At 39.8% G+C, this 9,393-nt stretch overlaps 1 protein-coding gene across 3 annotated transcripts in view; it reads right to left on the minus strand.

Annotated features, from left to right (window-relative positions):
* The window catches only part of LOC121951415 (tensin-3-like), a 44,790-nt gene extending 36,988 nt beyond the window's left edge, over positions 1–7,802 (minus strand). For all 3 annotated transcript variants that reach the window (XM_042497735.1, XM_042497733.1, XM_042497734.1), the window contains exon 1: positions 7,494–7,802. The gene's annotated coding sequence lies outside the window, so the exon portion shown is untranslated. The remainder of the gene's footprint in view (positions 1–7,493) is intronic.
* Between the last annotated feature and the right edge of the window lie 1,591 nt (positions 7,803–9,393).

Consider the following 9,393-nt stretch of genomic DNA (forward strand, 5'->3'; position numbering starts at 1 on the left):
AAGTATTAGAAGTGTCAAAGTACTGTGCTAACTAGAGCTGGGAAGGATATCAAACCAACACTTAACCTCCATGCGACCCCGAGTGTTGAAAACGTTAATTAATTTAGTGTAAAAAGACCCGTTTTAACAAAATTCTTGACATTTTTGACATTTTGGGAAATACTTGCTTTCTTGCAGAGAGATGAAAACACTGATACCACTTAATGTTAGTCTGAAATAAAATTAAGTTACTGTTACTGCCTGTGGCCTGTTTTCTTAACAATTTATTATCTTTGGACAGAGCTAGCTGTTTTACCCTGGTCCAACTTTTTATGCTAAGCTAAGCTAACCTCGCCCCACTTTTTTATGCTACACTAAGCTAACTACCTGTTCATGATGGCTTCAAATTTAACGGACAGACATGAGAGTGATATCAACGTTCTTATCTAACTTTTTTCAAGAGAGTTAATAAGGTCGATAGCCCAACAAGAAGTATGTTAGATTTGGCGGCCTCTAGCGGTGAGGACTGCAGATTAAAACCAGCTGAACTGTGCCGCGTTAACTCCCAGTTAGGATTCCTTCAGTGTTATTGTTCAGGAGGCTCTCACCGGGTGTTGATCCGCAGAGGTCTCCTTTTCTCCATGACAGACGGACCAGGTGGTTAAAAGTGGTAAAAATACTGAATGGAGCAGTTTCTCATCACAAATCAAAGTTTCCCCTTCACTTTTTTGTCGCAGGCTGGCCGCTAACTTAGCACATGCTAATGTGCGCTCACCTTTTTTCTCTGATGAGACGTTCAGGAAGTTTTCACCGCAGAATTTATTCACAGAGGTCTCTTCCACTCCAAAACAAACATAACTGGTGATTTAAACTGGTAAAAATACTAAAAAAAACCCCAAAACAAATGGTATCACATTAAAAATCAGTGTTTTTCCTACTCTGTGTGGTTCGCTGCCTACTTAGCCTACTGTTGTGAATGCCGAGGAAACATAAAAGGCCCCATGTGGAGTGGGGTCGAACTATTATTATTAATTTTTCAGGGCCGATACCAATACCGATTAAAACCTTGTTTAATGCCTTTGGCAAATGTTTAATCAAAACTGAGACTTTCAACATCATATATAGCAAGTTCCCAGCAACTTTTTTGATAAAATCAAGTGAAATTTTTAGAAAAAATAATAATAATAATTAAAAATGGCTTCCTGAGGTTTTACAAAGTAAAATTTCCTACCAGGCTGACACTTATTTTGCATTTTTTAATTAACTAATTTTATCAGTGCTCCTTAAAATAAAATGCCTACTGATAATCGGCAAAATGCCAAATATCGACCCAAACAATGGGCCTGGCCTATAAGATGTGGACCCCAAATCTGGAGCCATTCTTTGGTTTGTCTGTGCTTAGCGGAGGAACATGGCAGACTCTGTGGACAAAACCAGCTTCCTATGTGGTTAAGTGGCTCATTCTAAGGTAACAAAAACACGACCATTTTTAGGTGATAATACTCCAAAGAAAAGATACTTATTACATTATATATTGGCAGGTTTTTCTAAGACAGGTTTCAACCAACTCATATAAAACCCTTTAAGATGCAAAAAAGTAGCCAAAAATCACATTATACAATAAATCAACATTCAGCATTTCTCATGAATCATTCATGCGCATCGCTGCAGTACCAAACATCGTTTTTCTACTAGACCTCTCACATCTCCCACTCATCATTCAAGCTAACATGAGCGACTTGCCCCAGCACGCACTAAAGATGATTGGTCTTTAATTTGCACTGACTGCTTTTGTTCCTGGTTTGAGGCACAGCATTAGCTCACAAAGGCAGAATAAGCAGTGCCAAGGAACTCAAATCCTGAGCCCACCCATGGCACTGGGAGAGCAAGGCTGGTAGAGGAGCGGGCTTGGCCGAGAGATTCGAAAAAAAAATGGGTTGCCAGGTCTAATGCGAACATGCTGCGACAGGTTTACTGAGGTCAGGATGTTGGGGGATTAGGGTGTGTCTGTCTCCCCCAGCACCAACCCCTGCAGGTAAAAGCTTGACTAGGCTGCATGGGTGCTGTCAGCCACGTTCACACACGCATGACCATCACTTGGGACCGGCTCCAAATGCCTTTCGTTCAATTACCCAAGCAACGCTGAAAATAAATTAATCACACATTCCATTTGTGCGTAAAAGAAATGCAGGGAAAATAGAGCAGGAAGGCATTTTAAGGTGCTGGGATGAAGCCTGTTTCTATTTCAGGAGCCACACCCGTCACCTGGAATGGAATCTTCCATTTCGTACAAGCAGGTGAACCACGAGATGAAAGAAGCCGACATCATGTAATAGGACATAAACTGAGAAGAGAACCGTCTGAAAATCCAGACATCAGTTAGTCAGAGTCTGTGGGTTAAATCATGGCCTCTTCATGTGACCTCATAGTTGTTTTCATTTTTGAGTCCACTGTGGTTCACAACAGTTGGCAAAAACTTTGCATGCTGGTCTGTCACAAATAATAAAGACTCTCCCGAGCCTGGGGTTGAGCCACAGCAACCAAATCCATTTACGCTAAAGTTTGTTTGTATTTGATTAGGCTGGTTGCTACATGTACATGCTCCCCGACTGTGTTTTCCATTAGTGATTTCAGTGTGGCCATCGTCCTGCAGATTGCTTTTACATATTTGTGCAAACCACTAGAGGAGGAAATAAAGAGGAGAGAGTCTTAAACAAGGAAAGAAAAAGCAAGTTTAAGTTAAGGGAGGTCCTTAAAAGACAAGGTCATTTTTTTTAAATGTCAAAAAAAATGACAAGTCCTCATCACAGGTTACTATAAGCCTTAAGTCCTTTATTAGAGAAGCTGCAACAACTAAACCTTAGTCGAGTTTTATTCATTGGAAGAAGAACTATGAAGTTCCTTAGCTAGCAATAATACCACACTGTGAAAATACAAGTAAAAGTCCTACATTTAAAATGTTATTGAAGTAAAAATAGGATAATCCGAAAAAGGTACTTAAACTATTAAAAGAATAAGTAACCAATGCAGAAAAATCTAAAAAGGAAAAAAAACACCCCCAAAACAAAGAACTGTAAAACCAAAAAAGATAAAATAAGAATAAGAATAAGAATAATAGAGAGACTTTATTATATCTGTTGCAAATTAATTTTCTATCATTCAGATATTTTATTTATTGACTAAGGTGGTGTACTTGTGTGAACTTTTGGGAAATTTCATTTGAAACAAAACATACTTCATAAACTCTTCAAATGTTTTTTTATGCAAAAATCTAAATTTCAAAAGTAATTAACACTGTTTGATAAATGTTGTGAAGTTAAAAGTACAATATTTCCCTATAAAATGTAGTGAAGTAAAAGTATAAAGTGGCATTAAAAGAAAACACTGCACTTTGAACTTAAGTAAAGTACTTCATTACATATCGTCAGTTTTTTCAGACAAGAAACAAAATGTACCTAATTGACTAATCCATATTTAAATGGATATGTTGCAAATTAGTAAGACATACAAAGTGTCTTTAGTCACTTTAAGAAAACTAAAAATATCCACGAACATTATCCGGGCACACATATGAAAGCAATCAAGGCATCCCCCCACCCACCCATTCACACTCCGAAATCAAACTGAATTGCTTCTGTTGGCTCCGGCTTCTAGTTTATGATTGAAATGTGGTGGCAGCGGCCTCCATTTTGTGACAGCTTAAATATTTTTATAGCTCCATTAAACTGAAATTACGTGTCTGAAATGAAAAATGGGAGCAATGATATCCCTCATTGGTATGATAAATAAAAAACGAAAAAAGAGCACCATACCCCAACTCAACGCGATCATTCTCTGCTACAGACTGCGGTGCTGCTGAGTTAGAGTTTAAATTCAAGGTGGGGTGATAAAGCTCATCCAGTGCTGCATGTAGGAGCTGGCTCTGTTTTGTATCGATGGAAAAAGCAGTTACACATACATTACACTGCTGTCTCTTTTAGGAGACTCTGGACAGATTAATGATCTGCTAAGCTGTTTGTCTGCAAACGTGAGTAACACCTAAAGTGCCATAAATGCTTCAGGAAGTCTGGATGCCTGCGGGAGGTCTGCTGAATGGAAATGTTTTCTTTTTTTTCTTTTTTTACTTTGAAGGTTCATTGTATAGGGTTTTGGAGGGGGGTCTTTTGGCAGATATGGAATATAACAATAAGTATGTTTTCTTTAGTGTATAATCTCCTGAAATTAAGAATTATCATGTTTTTGTTACCTTAGAATGAGCCGGTTTTTATCGACATAGGCAGCGGGTCCTCCGCAGTGTAGCCTACACCATGTTGCACCGCCACGTCTCTACTGTAGCCCAGAGCGCAGCGATGCACATGAATGATTCATGAGAAATGCTGCAAGCTGATTTATTCTGTAATTCAATTTTTGGCTTCTTTTGTGCTTCTTTGTGGGTTTTATGTCAGTTGGCTAACCTCTTTATTCTTTTTATTTGGCTAACCTTTATTTCTCTTTATTTACCTGATTTTATTGTCAGTTACCTTTAGATTCATTATGCATGTCTTTAAAGGCCCAGCGTGTAGGATTTAGGGGAATTCATTAGGAGAAATGCCAGTAATATATTAAGTGTATTTTCTTTAGGATATAGTCATCTGAAAATAAGAATCGTTGTGTTATTGTTACCTAAGAAAGAGACGTTTCCACCTACGTAGCCAGCAGGTCCTCGTCCATGGAGTTTGTCATGTTGCACCATCATGTTTTCTACTGTAACCCAAAATGCACAGCCCAGATACTGGCTCTAAATCGTGCCTTTTACGCTTTTGCAGTAGTCAACATAGTGAGCCAACCCTCTGTGATGAACCAAGCAGCACTGGAGAAACACTGATTTTTAATGGTTTAAATCACCAGGTCTGTTTGTTTTGGAGAGGAGGAGGCCTCTGTAGATATCTCCAGTAAAAACCTCCGTAACAATGAACACTGCAAGAATCCTTTCCGGGAGTTCGTGAATCATGTTCAATGAATCTGATATTTTTCTTTACTGTACAATCACCTGAAAATAAGAATCGTGTTTTCATTACTTTAATGAGCCATTTATGTCACCATGTTTAGCAGATCGCCATATTGCCCCGCCATGATTCTACGGAAAAACAAACGAACCAAACACTGGCTCTAGATACGACCATTTGCCATTTCGCATCAGCCATTGTAGACAGCTGCCCCTCTGCAATGAGTAACATCAGAAAAACACTGATTTTTAAACATGAAACTGCTTTATTCAGTGTATTTACCAGTTGAAATCTATTTGTTTTGGAGAGGAAGAGACCTCTGCGGTGGTAAAAACATCCTGAACATCTGAATCTTAAGATACTTGAGAAAAAAACCTGAGTACACATTAGCAGGTGCTGGTTGAGCAGCCTGTCTCACCTTTGGATGGATGAAGGAATTCTAACTGGGAGAAGTTTCAGCTGGTTGCAATTTTCAATCCTCATCACTCTAAATCTTACATACTGTTCCTTTAAAGTAGCTATTTTTTTTCCTGTTAGCTTTCTTTCTATGCACATGAAAAGAAATATTCATGCCTTTTGACCACTCCATCATATGACAGAAGTTGCACAACCTGAACAGATTTGTTTCTTGCAGTTGTCCTCTGGCTACAGCCTCCAGCTGGTATTTAGCATTCACATCTAATAGCCACCTAATAACCCTGATACCATCAGCTCCACTGTTCCAAAACGCCTTGTATTCATACTTGGCACGAGCGCTCGCCTCATACTGCGGGATAACATGTCCACAGTGACATAACAGGCTGGTTGAAGGGCCCGGAGAGGGACAAGGCCACAGTTTGTTCTGGCCTTTTCCTGTTGGGGGCTCTATATGTTTACGCTGTGGCTTTGACACCCATTCACTGCTGAAGAACTGAAATAAACAAAACCATGAGAACTATTGAAAAAAAAGCCACAGGAGGGGGAAGCTGGGTATTTTTAGCAAGTTTATTTAGCAACCCTGGAACTCTAACGTGTATTTGTGCCACATTTTCACAAGATATGTTGAAGGGAATAAAAATGACAGCCCTGGGCAAATCTGTGCACCCTTAAGGCTCCTAAAGTACTCCCTAATTACCGTTTTCTATCCCAAGGTCATAGTGGAATGCGTTCCAAAATGGATTAGGCTATGTTCCCACTCTCCCTCATTCCCTCCATCTCTCTTTCTTGCCGTTCTTTCCCCTTTATTGCCTCCATTCTCCTCCCTTCTCCAGGTCTCCTTCTCTCCTTTTAATGGCTTACACATGTCAGCCAAGTGGCCGTGGCACTGCTGTGACAAAGTGAAATGCCCCAGCGCTCCGTCCCATGCTGTTCCTCCCAGGGTTAGATCACAGTGTTCTGCTTACAGTACACAAAACCCCAACCCTGTGCCAACCAATCCACCTGTCCAAATCTCACTATCAGGATCTCCATTCATCTGTCGCCCTGCCAGCCCTTTGTAATTACCGCCTGACACTTTGGGCTTCTTACACATTTCTATTCGCCTTGCGGGGCAAGATATTGTTCATACGACTCTGACCTCAAAATAGAACCACCGACAAAAGCTGTAATTGCCAGTTCAAAAATGTTTCTCCTGTCTCGCTGGGTCTGTAATTAAAGCCAATCTTGAAAGAGTTTACCCTGCAAAATGTTCTGAACAACCTGCATGGTTTATGTTGCATGGAAGAAAGGTGCGCAGGAGGGTGTAAACGCAGGTGTGTGATTTCCAAGCAAGGGAGGGGCTGATATTCAGGTGAAGAGAGGGCTGTAGCTGTTGTGATGTAAGGACGCTTGTACATGTCATCAACAATGGCTGCCTGAGAAGCATCGCCCCAGGGCCGCAAATACCACGCAGCAGCTGTAGCTCAAAGACACAAAAAAAGCCTTCTGATTGTCTCCATCATTTATCCACCGTCTGAAGAGTCCAATCAGTCAACAAAGGGTTTCTTTTCTCTGTAGACTACTGGGTACAAGTATTCCACAAGAATGGCCCCATATGTTTCACATTATAAAAAGGTCTCCAGTACACCAGAGCCCACAGCAGCGAGGAACCCCAAATTATAGCCACTGCAAAACACAATTCATTGAGGAAGATGTTTAAAAAGCTAAAAAGACCCAAAGAGTTCAAGCCAAGCTTTAGGGAGCTCTAAATAATACTCTTTCACATTGAAAAGAAAAAAAATCACAAGATCAGGGCTGGGGCAGTTTGAATGAGTCCCTTCTCTGTCCTCAGAGTGCTGCTGGAGGAGCACAAACACACACACTCTCTCTCACACACACACACACACACACACTCAGAGCCAAAGTAAATACAGAGAGCAGTGCCCTGTTTTGCACTTTGAATAAATGAGCAAACTCAATGAAATGTGACTGAGCAAAGAGCTACAGAGAAGGGGGAAAAGGGCACTACAGTGTGTGGAGGTCTAATCCTGCTTTAAAGTAGTGACCAGGCCAACTTTACAAACCCTCCCTGCTAATGATTGACCGTGGAAAAGTTCAGACACAGTGCCTTACCTTTAAAAAAAAACTTTGATTCTTCTTTTTTTTCCTGTCCTCTTTGTCAGTCAGAGCTGCAGAGACAGAAAGAGTTGGGGTAAAGTCCTGATCAAAGAGCCCTCAGCCCGTCATACAGGCTTAGTGCAGGCTGGGAGGCTCATTTTCCTCTGCAGGAATGTGCTCTCAGCTGGACCTGGTGCTCTCCTCGGCCTTTTCTGTGGCTGTCGGTGATAAAATGGAAGCGTTTTGCTCCGTTTCTGAACCGTCGCTGCTGCTGCTGCTCAGCCCCCCTGCACACTTCCTCCAGTCCGGGCTGCCGCTGCAGCCGCCACAAGTCCTGGCATGGGATAGTCCTCCCACTGCGCCGCCAGGGCTGGCTCCCTTGTTCCCTCCCCCTTCAGCTCTACCTCCCCTCTGCACGGCCTCCTCCTCCCTGCCTGTCTCCATTTGTTCTCACCCTCAACCTCACACGCAGACGGACACTTCCTCCCGCCACCCCCCTACAGGCAGTGGTGTAATGTAACGAAGCAATAACACTTTGTTGCAGTATACTGAAATATTTCTGGTTGTATCTATCCTTTGCATGAGTTTTTATATTTTTGTCAACTTTCAGTTTTACTGCACATTTCCTGAATAAAATGTGTATTTTTATTCTACTGCATTTCCCCTACGAGAATTAGTTACTACAAAATAAGGAAGGGGAAAGAAGAGGGTGAAAAAAAGGACAAATATTATATTATGAGGAAAGGAAAAGTGGATTTTGTTCTTTAAATGCCTTAAACTATGGGAAAAATACCTTATTTTTCTTCAAGTGATATGTATATTCCGTTTTTAAGGTAGTGTATGTTAAGATTTGTTTAATTCTCAAAAGTCTGACTGCTTGCTTTTTTTGATAATAGGATTTACTTGTACTTTTACTTTCAATACTTAAATACATTTAATATAAAATTACTTTTTAGATTTAGACAGTAAGCATCTGATACTTCAAGACTTAAACTCAAGTAATCTTCTTTAATTTCTACCAAAGTCATTTTCTGGTAAAATATCTGTACTTTTATTTAAGTATGGCTCTCAGGTACTTCATCCACCACTGCCCACAGAGACCTAAAAAAACCATATTGTAAAGTTTAAATTATGAGAAAACTAATCATTTGAAACTTGATCGACATCATTTGTCTGGTACAGCGTTCAGGCAACTTTTAACAAGCATTCAAGTATTTAAACCTTTGAAAAGTGTAAATTGCTTTGATTGCTTTGAACTCGGCATGAAATATCCTGCAAATTGCAAAAAAAATGTAAGGTGATGAAAAATCCTGAATACTGGATTTTAAAAAAATCAAGAGAGAGGGAGAGGATCATTAACTGGGAAAAATATCAAGAAACAATTTATAATTATTATGATTAAATATTAAGAATTAGGTTACGGGAAAAAATATGCATTTGTTTTTAATGCTTTTCATTTGTATTATTATTTTCATTTTTATCTCATTTTAGCATTTCAGGTCATTGTTTGTTTTTGTTCTGTTACTCTTTCTTTTTTGCTTATTTCAGGTTACATTCTTGCGACCTTTTACTAATTTCTTGCTTATGCTTATGCTTAGTTGATAACTGCTTTCTTTTCATGTTTTTTAAAGAGATCAAGCCGATTTATTCAGGTTTCAAAGGGTTAAACATCTAGTGTATATGTAGACTACAATTGTAGAAGCTGAACGTGTGTTTTTCTGGGATATGCAGGGTTGGCTACAGTCCAGGGAGACTGTGTTGTCACAGCTGACAGAAAAGAAAATCAAATTTGGAATATGGACTTTGTTCTCAATATTATCTTGTTATTGAGAATGTTTTTCATTCATAAATGTAGATACTTTGAGACTAAACCCAGCCTGAACCAGTGGGGGGAATTCATTATATCTCTTGAGCA

Source organism: Plectropomus leopardus, chromosome 12 (assembly GCF_008729295.1).
Source record: "Plectropomus leopardus isolate mb chromosome 12, YSFRI_Pleo_2.0, whole genome shotgun sequence".
NCBI lineage: Eukaryota > Metazoa > Chordata > Actinopteri > Perciformes > Serranidae > Plectropomus > Plectropomus leopardus.